At 48.4% G+C, this 12,468-nt stretch overlaps 1 pseudogene; it reads left to right on the top strand.

Annotated features, from left to right (window-relative positions):
- Positions 1-244: 244 nt before the first annotated feature.
- Positions 245-890, top strand: LOC135405557 (olfactory receptor 14J1-like; annotated as a pseudogene).
- Positions 891-12,468: the final 11,578 nt, after the last annotated feature.

The raw sequence follows: 12,468 nt of genomic DNA, 5'->3' as shown, positions 1-12,468 counted from the left end.
TCTGGCTCTTCCTGGCCATCTCCCTGGCTGCCCTCCTGGCCAACGGCCTCATCCTCAGCGCCGTAGCCTGCGACCACCACCTGCACACCCCCATGGGCTTCTTCCTGCTCAACCTCTCCCTCACAGACCTGGGCTGCATCTGCACCACTGTCCCCAAAGCCATGCACAACTCCCTCCATAACACCACAACCATCTCCTACATGGGATGTGCTGCACAGCTCTTTTTCTTTCTGTTCTTCATGTCAACAGAGTTTTTCCTCCTCACCATCATGTGCTACGACCGCTACGTTGCCATCTGCAAACCCCTGCACTACGGGACCCTCCTGGGCAGCAGAGCTTGTGCCCACATGGCAGCAGCTGCCTGGGCCACTGCCTTTCTCACTGCTCTGCTGCACACAGCCAATATATTTTCCCTGCCCCTGTGCCAGGGCAATGCCCTGGGCCAGTTCTTCTGTGAGGTTCCCCCCATCCTCAAGCTCTCCTGCTCAAACTCTTACATCAGGGAACTCTGGTTTCTCTTGTTTTCCATCTCTTTAGCATTTGGTTGTTTCATTTTCATTGTTTTCTCCTATGTGTAGATTTTCAGGGCTGTGCTGAGGATCCCCTCTGAGCAGGGACGGCACAAAGCCTTTTCCACGTGCCTCCCTCACCTGGCTGTGGTCTCCCTCTTTGTCAGCACTGGTACATTTTCCTACCTGAAGCCCCCCTCCATCTCCTCCCCATCCCTGGATCTGGCACTATCAGTTCTGTACTCGGTGGTGCCTCCAGCACTGAACCCCCTCATCTACAGCCTCAGGAATCAGGAGCTCAAGGATGCCCTGAGGAAAATGATGCCTGGATGCTTTTCAGGAGCAATCAAGTGCCTGTTTTCTGGTGTGTAGCATTCAGAATGGGACTTCTTAATGGCCCAACCTTCCTGTTCAGGTTTTTGTGGAGGTCATCAGGTTCTTCTTGCATTAACTTTCTATTCAATTAAATATTATTATGCATCTGCCTTCCTATTTAGTGTCTACCCACTGAATTTGACCCAGAGATGTATAAATGATGAATTGTCCTCTCTGAGTATTTAAACAAAATAAAGGACCCTGCAGTGCCTTCTTTGCCCAAGACCCTCCTTCTCAGATGTTCCCAAAGGACAGCACACTGCAGGACAGGGGGTATTTGCAAAGGGGAAGGGGACAATAATCCCAGCCCAGCAGCACTGCCAGGGAGCAGCAGTGCTTGGTCTTTGCAGAGCTGCTCTCTTGCCACTCCCACACTGTCCTCCTGAGCCCCTTTCTCGCTGTAAGGCCTGAGTGCTCTCTGAGCACAGTCCTGGGGGGTGGAAGCCCTTGGAGCACAGGCAGGGACAGGCCCTGGGAACTTGTGAAGCAGAGCTGGGCTCCCTCCTGTGAGTGCTTCAGAGCTGCCATCCCAGAGCTTCCAGGGACCTTGGCAAAGGCAGACCTGGAACCAGTCTGCAAACAGGGCAGCAAGGAGGGTTGGCAGAGTTCCACACTGCTCAGGCTCAGCAGGGAAGGGGAGAGGGCAAGTCCTCCTGCAGCCATTGCCAGGCATGGGAAGGACAAGGCAGGGATTGCAGAACCCATGTGGGAGGGAAAAGAAGGGGATGTTTTGTGCCCAGACTTTATCAAGGCCCTTGACATGGTCTCCTGTGGTCTTCTTATGGCCAGACTGGTGAGAGCTGGACTGAAGAAGTGGAAGATGTGGTGGGTGGGAAGTTGGCTGAATGAAGAGTGTCCAATAAAATCCATGGTACAAAGTCCTCTTGGCAGCAACTTCCTGGTGAAATCCTTCAGTGACCAGTCCTTGAACACCACTATAGAACATCTTTATTATCTCTCTGTACAATGGGACAAAATGTATTTTCAAGTCCTTTGTGGATGATGCCAAATTTCAGGAGCCCTTGAGCAACCTGTCCTGGTTTAAGGACACATATTGGCGCAGGTACTCCAATAATGGAAGGTCCCAAATGATTGGAGGTTGGCGAATGTCACCCCAATCCACAAAAAAGGCTGCAAGCAGGACCCTGGCAACTACAGGCCTGTCAGCCTGACCTCGGTGCCTGGCAGGGTTATGGAGCAGATCATCCTGAGTGCAATCACACAGCACCTTCAGGATGGACAAGGGAGCAGACCCAGCCAACATGGGTTTAGGAGGGGCAGGTCCTGTCTGACCAACCTGATCTCTTTTTACGATCAGGTGACCCACCTGGTGGATGAGGGGAAGGCTGTGGATGTGGTCTATCTGGACTTCAGCAAGGCCTTTGACACTGTCTCCCATAATATACTCCTGGAAAAGCTGGTAGCCCATGGCTTGGACAAGTGTATCCTCTCCTGGATTAGGAGCTGGCTGGAGGGTCGGGCCCAGAGAGTGCTGGTGAATGGAGCTGCATCCAGCTGGCGGCCGGTCACCAGTGGTGTTCCCCAGGGATCAGTGTTGGGCCCAGTCCTGTTTAACATCTTTATTGATGATTTAGATGAGGGGATTGAGTCCATCATCAGCAAATTTGCAGATGACACCAAATTGGGAGGGAGTGTCGACCTGCTGGAAGGCAGGAGGGCTCTGCAGAGGGGTCTGGATAGGCTGGAGAGATGGGCTGATTCCAATGGGATGAAGTTCAATAAAGCCAAGTGCCGGGTCCTGCACTTTGGCCACAACAACCCCCTGCAGTGCTACAGGCTGGGCACAGAGTGGCTGGAAAGCAGCCAGGCAGAAAGGGACTTGGGGGTCCTGATCGACAGGAGGCTGAACATGAGCCAACAGTGTGCCCAGGTGGCCAAGAAGGCCAATGGGATCTTGTCCTGTATCAAAAATAGCGTGGCCAGCAGGAGCAGGGAAGTGATCCTTCCCCTGTACTCTGCGTTGGTGAGGCCACACCTTGAGTATTGTGTTCAGTTCTGGGCCCCTCAGTTCAGGAAGGATATTGAGGTGCTGGAGCGGGTCCAGAGAAGAGCAACAAGGCTGGTGAAGGGACTGGAGCATAAGTCCTATGGGGAGAGGCTGAGGGAGCTGGGGTTGTTTAGCCTGGAGAAGAGGAGGCTCAGAGGTGACCTCATCACCATCTATAACTACCTGAAGGGAAGTTCTAGCCAGGTGGGGGTTGGTCTCTTCTCTCAGGCACTCAGCAATAGGGCAAGGGGGCACGGGCTTAAGCTCCGTCAGGGGAAGTTTAAGTTGGATATCAGGAGAAAATTCTTTACAGAGAGAGTAATCAGGCATTGGAATGGGCTGCCCAGGGAGGTGGTGGATTCACCATCCCTGGAGATTTTTAAACACAGATTGGACGTGGCACTGAGTGCCATGATCTAGTAAATGGACTGGATTTGGACCAAGGGTTGGACTCGACGATCTCTGAGGTCTTTTCCAAAACAAACAATTCTATGATTCTATGATTCTATCCCCGTCTGTGACATCACATCCTCCTCTGTGACATCGCATCCTCCTCTGTGACATCGCATGTCTCCTGTGACATCACATCCCCCTCTGTGACATCGCATGTCTCCTATGACATCACATCCACCTCTGTGACATCAGAGCTCTCTGTGTGTCAGAGACTGAAATGGTTGATGATTTATGCATTCTAGGAGACTTTTGCAGGCTTTTGACTTGCATGATACCTCTGATGAGCAGTCGAGCCCCTCCCTCCCTCCAGTGCTGAAGGTGTGAAGTCCTGAAAGATAAGAGCTGACCTTGCAGGCTTTTGACTATTGATACATCTGACGAGCAATCAGGACCCGCCCTCCCTCTGCCAAACTTGAAAGGCGGGAGCCAGGCCAGACACAGCAGCTCTTGCGCAGGGCCCAGGGAGAGGTTGGAGGCTCGAGGCATGGCCCGTGACACTGACCATGGATATGATAATTCATAACTTCTTGGAGTGTGGGGGCTTCCCTCCTTCACCCCCAGCAGATCAAGACCACCACTTCAAGTGACAGACATGGAAGCTGCAACTATCAAGTTTCATCGCTGGACCCCGTGGGCGGTGACTATGGACATCTGTCCACTCTCAGCTTTTCTTTCCCTTACTCTCCCTTGCTCTTATCCTGCCTTTCTCTCCCCTATGCATTTTTCTCCTCCCCAGAAAGGTTATGACAGCACCCAAAAATGTTAGCTTACCTACTGATTATGACAGCACCCAAAAATGTTAGCTTACCTATTGATTATGACAGCACCCAAAAATGTTAACTTAACAATTGATTCAAAATTGTTAAAATAAATCTTATCAATATATGTTTTCATACACCGATTATTTAGTGTCGTTTCACTTTAATCCACCCCAAAGGAATTTTTGATAAAACCTGGGTTACCCCCCCCCTCTTTTCCTGGGGCGGGTCGTAACATTTTTGGCGTCACGGACAGGATCCTTTGGATATAGTGGAGTAATCGGTGTAGTCTAAAACTGGTACCGAGGGCGAGTCAAATGGTGACTGTCCCCTCGCAATAAAATTATAGTAAGAATTTTTCTCCTCTCGGTGTGACCCGGGCACATCAGACCTGTTGAAAGGTTTCCTGGTGTGGCCTGGACCTGTTGAAAGGTTCTCTGGTACCTGGACCTGTTGAAAGGTTTTCAGGAGAGAGTCAAACCAGCCCTCAGAGGGTTAAGGGGGAGAAAGACATTAACCTAAGCTGGGTTAATGACTGAGGCAAAGGGGATGATGACACCCCAGGTTGAGTTATATGGGGATTATTCCCTCCTGATAGCTATCCTTGGTTTACAACTGTTTTTTGTGGGTGCTGTCTTAGGCGTGTTCCTTAGAGCAGTGCAAAGGCAAAAATCAACTATTCAGAAATCTGTAAGTGAAGTGATAAAATCTTTCCAAGAGTCAATGAGAACTTTGCAGGACCAGCTAGAAAAAGAGGCTATTCAAAAATCTACCGGTGAGGTGATAAGGTCTCTTCAAGAGACAATGAAGGCATTACAGGAGCAATTAGGAAAAGAACGCCTGCAGTTAACTGCTGAACGTCAGGCACTGGAGAAAGAGAGAGAGATTAACTCATTGCTTAGGTCAGCCCTTGAAGATGAGGAGGAACAAAATGAAAGGCTTAAAAAAATACTGGAAATGAAAAATTGTGAATTGCGAGACATTAATTCAAAATACCCTAAACCGGTAGATGCTAACAAATCCCTGTACCCCTCTGGGGAATTAGAAGAGTTGAAGCAAAGTTACCCGGAGGAGGGGGTAATACATATGCGTCCCCTCATTAAAACTGAAACCACTGGCCAGGGGACAGACAGGCAAACTACCACACGAACTACCCCGTACACGGGGGAAGCACTGGCCAAAATTCAGGAAAAATACAGTCGTAAGGCCAGTGAATCAGAGACTGAATATGTGTGGAGGGTGTCCCTTACTGGGGGAGATCGGATTTTGTTGAGTGAAGATGAGGCCAGAGGATTTTGGGGCCCAGGGGTCTTCCTGACCACAAATGATAACCGAGCACCGTGGTCCCTGACCCAAAGAGCTGCCTACTGGGCAGGTGGGTTAGACCCTATAGAAAGGGGAGATCCTTACACGATTAAAACACCCACAATTGGCCACATTGTAAAAAGTGTACAAAAACCCGCATGTCTCCAGTTAATGCATACAAAATTATTAGACCCACAACGAAATTCCCCAATGGAACTCGAGGCAGATCCACAGAGATTTCCAGTTTTAATTCGAGGCCTGCCTGATGCACTAAAAGTTTATGCTAAACAATTACAGGAGCGCATAAAGGCAACCCCCAGACCTAGAAGAAGGGGTGCTCCATCAGGAATAACCTGGTTGGAAATAGCCCAAGAATTAATAGCTACTGGTCAGCAGCTGGGGCTCTCTGGTACCAGTGGCCAGAGAATACACTGCAGGAGGGCAGGGAAAGTCCAAAAACCTGCTTCACCAGGTATTTGTCAACAAAATGTGTCATCTAGGAGGAGAAAGAGATACAGTCTGTGGAGAGAAGGTGTTGCAAAAGGTATTCCTCGAGAAGTGATGGATAAATTACCCACTGCTAATTTGGAATACTTGATAAAGCAGTGGGATAAGATCAAAGAGCACAAGACACCCCCTAAGGGCAGCCCCTCTAAGGAGTCCAACACTGTGATCCCCTCAGCCTCTCCAGAAACCGGACTAACCAGTTTGACCAGTTCTGAGTCAAGGAACTGGACTTACTGCTCTCAAGTAAATAAGCCAAAAAATAGCCAGTGGGTTTATGAGAGAAAGCTTACAGAAAACAACCAGGGAGATTTGGTAATCACTCTTCCTCTTGGCCCTTTTAAATCTTTGGTTACATTTGTGGTAGACACGGGTGCACAGGTCTCAGCACTCCAAACTGAAGCTGCTACTCAGTGTGGCATTAAACCAGAGAAAAAGAAGATGTGGGTGACTGATGCTTTTGGCAAATCCCGACCCCAATACACTGCTCGAGTGAAATGCTGGTTACCTGGAGATGAGACAGCCACAGAAACTATCATGATTGTAGGGCCATTACCAGCTAACATCCTGGGGTTGGATCTGCTAAAGGGGAAGGCCTGGACAGACGCTAGAGGGAGAGAATGGGTGTTTGGTCTCCCAACCCCCTCTGTCCGTCTGTTGCAAACTGTTCCAAGTCTGCCTCCTTCTAAAATAACAAATGTAAACCCCCACCCACTCCCTTTAGGAACACATGAAAAAATTACCCCAGAAATTGCAGAATTGCAGGACCAGACTCAGACAAGTACTATCACCCACTTGGAAAGTCTGAGACTTCAAATTCCCATAGGAAAATTAGCAGTGTGTATTCCCCCTGACACCTTGGCCACCCTAGAGCAAATAAAGATGCTGAGAAGTAAAAAGGAGTCCCAGCATACTCTGAGTTTATTTGTCTTTTGGAGAAAACATGCTCCAAACTTCTCTATTATTACTACCCTAGTGACATTATGCCAGAGAAGAAAAGGAGTTGGATAAATAGATAGTTCCTTCTTTTTAATAATGGGTCCATAGTGGGCCAGATTTTCTTTTTTTTTCCGCAGGAACCTGCCAGCAGATGAGATCAAACTGCATGAAACCAATAAAGCTTTCAATTGCAGCAATGGGCAGAAAAGATAACTGCCCCCACAACTGCCTCTATTATCAGCTTACAAGTATCCCATGAGAAAATAAAGTAGCAACAGGACTGAAGACTTATACTGTTCTTTGACATGTGTTTGTGTTTTTATCTTAATAACTTTGTAGTATGCATGTCTGTATGTATTTTTGTGTCAGTAAGTTTGCAATATGCAAAAGTTTACCACAAACATTGTGTTTGTGTCTCCTCTACTCCCAAAATTGCTTGTATTATGAGCTTATTAATAATTGTTGAGTTATTTGTGTTTTTATCATGAACAACTTGCTGGTAAGATTGTGTAAGACAAGCCATTTTATGTACTGCAAGTTTAGTTTTTGCCAAGTTTGTTTTGTCTTTTTGTTGGGAAGTGAGTTAGCTTGAGAAAAGCTTTCAGATGTGTGTAGTTCCGTCTCAATCAACCGAGAATCAGAAAACTCAATCAAATTTAACCTGGGAGTTAGTACAAGAAGTTATGAATATTTAGAATCATACAAATATGTATTCAAAAGGCATCGAATTCTATATTTGGCTAAATCTCACAAAATATTGACAAATGAAACTAAATCTAAACAAAACAAAAAAGTTTTACCTGAAGGGAATATAAGAAAGCCTTTTACCAGCTCCCAAGTAACTCAATGTTTTTTAATGTATAATTTCAAGTATTTGTGTATGTTTGTAACCTTATTAATGTTAAGAAATTTGATTGCAACTATTGAGATCCTATTACATCCCCTATGACTACTCACGGGGTGGAGAGAGTAACTGATGCAGATTAGCTTACTATGTTATTATAAAGCTGGTTTGTTTTTTTTTTGAGGGGGGAGATTGCAGTGCATTGGGGCTGTCTCTTCCTTTCCTTCACTCTTCTGTCTTCCTATCCACTATATGAGAAGCACCACCCACAAAGAAGATTCACAGTGAACAGCAAAAGATTATTGAATGCATAAATCACGGGGTAGTGTCAGAGACTGGAGTGTTTGATGATTTATGCATTCTAGGAGACTTTTGCAGGCTTTGACTTTTTGATGGGCAACTGGGCCCATCCCCCCTCCTCCAGCGCAGAAGATGTCAAGCTGAAAAGGCGGGAAGAGCCGAGCTTGCAGGCTTTTGACTGTTACACTGTACTTCTGATGGCCCATGGGAGCCCATCCCCCCCCCTCTGCCTGTCGGGAAAAGGGCGGGAACCAGGCCAGACACAAAAACTCAGCACAGACCCAGGAGATGTTGGAGGCTCGAGGCACGGCCCGTGACACTAACCAGGGATATAATAACCCATAATTTCTTGGAGTATGGGGGCTTCCCTCCTTCACCCCCAGCAGATCACTTCACCACTTCAACTGACAGACATGGAAGCATCGCTGGACCCCGTGGGCGGTGACTATAGACATCTGTCCTCTCTCAGCTTTTCTTTCTCTTACTCTCCCTTGCTCTTATCCTGTCTTTCTCTGCCCTATGCATTTTTCTCCTCCCTAGAAAGGTTACAGCACCCAAAAATGTTATCTTACCTACTGATTCAAAATTGTTAAAATAAATCTTATCCATATATGCTTTCATACACCGATTATTTAGCGTCGTTTCGCTGTAATCCACCCCAAAGGAATTTTTGATGGAACCTGAGTTACCCCCCTCTCCCCTTTTCCTGGGGCGGGTCGTAACAGACATTTCACGGACTCTTACATTCCAGGGACTGTGACATTCCAGGGATTGTGACAATCATGGATTGTGACATTCCACAAACTGTGGCACCCACGGACTGTGACAATCCAGGGACTTTAACAGTCCACGGACTGTGACATTCCAGGGACTCTGACACCTACGGACTGCGACATTCCACGGACTGTGACAATCCAGGGACTTTAACATTCCACTGACTGTGACATTCCAGGGACTGTGACACCTACGGACTGTGACATTCCAGGGACTATGACATTCCAGGGATTGTGGACACATGTGTGTCATTCCGTGATACACATGGACTGTGACATTCAACGAACTGTGACATTACGGGGACTGTGACATTCCAGAGACTGTGACATTCCATAGACTGTGACATTCCATGAAGTGTGACATTCCACTGACTGTGACATTCCAGGGACGCTGACAGCAGCGGACTGTGACATTCTAGGGACTGAGACATTCCACGGACCGTGAGATTTCACGGACTGTAACACTCCACGGACTGCCACACGCACGGACTGTAACATTAAACGGACGGTGACTCCCACGGACTGTGACTCCCACGGACTGTGACATTCCACGGACTGAGACATTCCAAGGACTGTGATATTCCAGGGACTGTGACATTCCACGGACTATGACATTCTATAGAGTGTTACGTTCCACAGACGGCGACATTCCACGGACTGTGACCCCCAGGGACTGTGACATTCCAGTGACTGTGACATTCCAGTGACTGTGGAACCCACAGACTGTGACATTTCACGGACTGTGACATTCCACGGACTGTGACATTCCAGGGACTGTTACATTCCAAGGACTTTGACACCAACAGATTATGACATTCCACATACTGTGCCATTCCAGGGACTGAGATATTACAAGGACTGTGACATTCCCCGGACTGTGACATTCCAGGGATTGTGACAACCACGGACTGTGACATTCCACGGACTGTGACTCCCACAAACTGTGACATTCCACGGACTGTGACATTCCTGGGACTAGACATTCCATGGAATGTGACACCCACGGACTGTGACATTCCAGGGATTGTGACACCCACGCACTGTGATATTCCAGGGACTGTGACATTCCACGGGCTGTGACACCCATGGACTGTGCCATTCCAGGGATTGTGACATTCCAGTGACTGTGGAACCCACAGACTGTGACATTTCACGGACTGTGACATTCCACGGACTGTGACATTCCAGGGACTGTTACATTCCAAGGACCTTGACACCAACAGATTATGCCATTCCACATACTGTGACATTCCATGGACTGAGACATTACAAGGACTGTGACATTCCACGGACTGTGACACCGACGGACTGTGACATTCCAGGGACTGTGCATTCCAGGGACTGTGACACCCACAAACTGTTACATTCCACGGACTGTGACACCCACGGACTGTGACATTCCACGGACTGTGACTCCCACAAACTGTGACACCCACGGGCTGTGATATTCAACAGACTGTGACATTCCAGGGACTGATACATTACAAGGACAGTGACATTCCAGGGACGGTTACTTTCCATAGACTGTGACACCCACGGACTGTGACATTCCAGGGACAGTGACATTCCACAGACTGTGACATTCCACGGACTGTGACACCCTTGGACTGTTACATTCAAGGGACTGAGACATTCCACGGACTGTGACATCCCAGGGACTGTGACATTCCAGGGACTGTGACACCCACGGACTGTGACAATCCAAAGACTGTGACATTCCAGGGACTGATACATTACAAGGATGGTGACATTCCAGGGACTGTTACGTTCCATAGACTGCGACATTCCACAGACTGTGACATTCCGGGGACTGTGACACCCACGGACTGTGACATTCCATGGACTGTGACATTCCACGGACAGTGACAACCACGGACTGTGACATTCCAGGGGCTGTGAATTTCCACGGACTGCTACACCCACGGACTGTGATATTCCAGGAACTGAGACATTCCACGGACAGTGATATTCCATGGACTGTGACACCCACGGACTGTGACATTCTAGGGACTGTGACATTCCACGGACTGTGACATTCCTGGGACTAGACATTCCATGGACTGTGACATTCCAGGGACTGTGACAACCACGGACTGTGACATTCCACGCACTGTGAATTTCCACGGACTGCGAAACCCACAGACTGTGACATTCCAGGGACTGAGACATTCCACAGACTGTGACATTCCACGGACTGAGACATTCAACGGACTGTGACATTCAACGGACTGTGACATTCCACGGACTGTGACACCCACGGACTGTGACAACCCCTGGACTGTGACATCCACTCACTGTGCCACCCATGGTCTGTGACATTCCAGGGACTGCGCATTCCAGGGACTGTGACACCCTCAGACTGTTACAATCCACGGACTGTGACACCCACGGACTGTTACATTCCAGGAACTCTAACATTCCACGGACTGCGACATCCCAGGGACTGTGATATTCCACAGTCTGTGATATTCAACAGAATGAGACTCTGACAGCCACGGACTGTGACATTCAAAGGACTGTTACATTCCACGGACTGTGACACCTACGGACTGTTACATTCCAGGGAGTGAGACTTTCCACGGACTGTGACAACCACGGACTGTGACATTCCACGGACTGTGAATTTCTATGGACTACGAAACCCACAGACTGTGACATTCCAGGAACTGAGACATTCCACAGACTGTGACATTCCACGGACTGTTACATTCCGCGGACTGTGACATTCCAGGGATTGTGACATTCAATGGACTGTGACATTCCACGGACTGTGACATTCCAGGGACTGTGACATTCCACGGACTGTGACATACCAGGTACTAGACATTCCACGGACTGTGACTATCCAGGGACTGTTACATTCCACGGACTGTGACATTCCACGGACTGTGACATTCCAAGGACTGTAACACCCACCGACGGTGACGTTCCAGTGACTGTGACATTCCACGGACTGTTACATTCCACGGATTGTGACATTACACGGACTGTGACACCCACGGATTGTGACATTCCAGAAACTGGGAGATTCCACAGACTGTGACATTCCAGTGACTGTGACATTCCACGGACATTTCATGGACTGTGACATTCCAGGGACTGTGACATTCCACGGACTGTGATGTTCCACGGACTGTGACATTCCACGGACTGTGAAATTCCAGGGACTGTGACATTCCAGGGACTATGATATTCCAGGGACTGTGACATTCCCCAGACTGTAACATTCCAGGGACTGTGATATTCCACGGACTGTGACATTCCAGGGACTGTGATATTCCAGGGACTGTGACATTCCCCGGACTGTGACACCCAGGGACTGTTACATTCCACGGACTGTGACATTCCCGGGACTGTGACACCCATGGACTGTTACATTCCAGGAACTCAAACATTCCACGGACTGTGACATCCCAGGGACTGTGGCATTCCACAGACTGTGACATTCCACGGACTGTGACATCCCACAGACTCTGACTTTCCAGGGACTGAGACATTCCACGGACTGTGACATCCCAGGGACAGTGACATTTCACAGACTGTGACATTCCATGGACTGTGACATTCCACAGACTGTGAAACCCACAGACTGCTACATTCCACGGACTGTGACATTCCATGGACTGTGAATTTCCAAGGACTGCGAAACCTACAGACTGTGACATTCCAGGAACTGAGACATTCCACAGACTGTGACATT

This window comes from Pseudopipra pipra, chromosome W (genome assembly GCF_036250125.1).
Source record: "Pseudopipra pipra isolate bDixPip1 chromosome W, bDixPip1.hap1, whole genome shotgun sequence".
NCBI lineage: Eukaryota > Metazoa > Chordata > Aves > Passeriformes > Pipridae > Pseudopipra > Pseudopipra pipra.
Note: the sequence above shows the minus strand (reverse complement) of the source record. Positions and strands in the feature narration are given on the sequence as shown.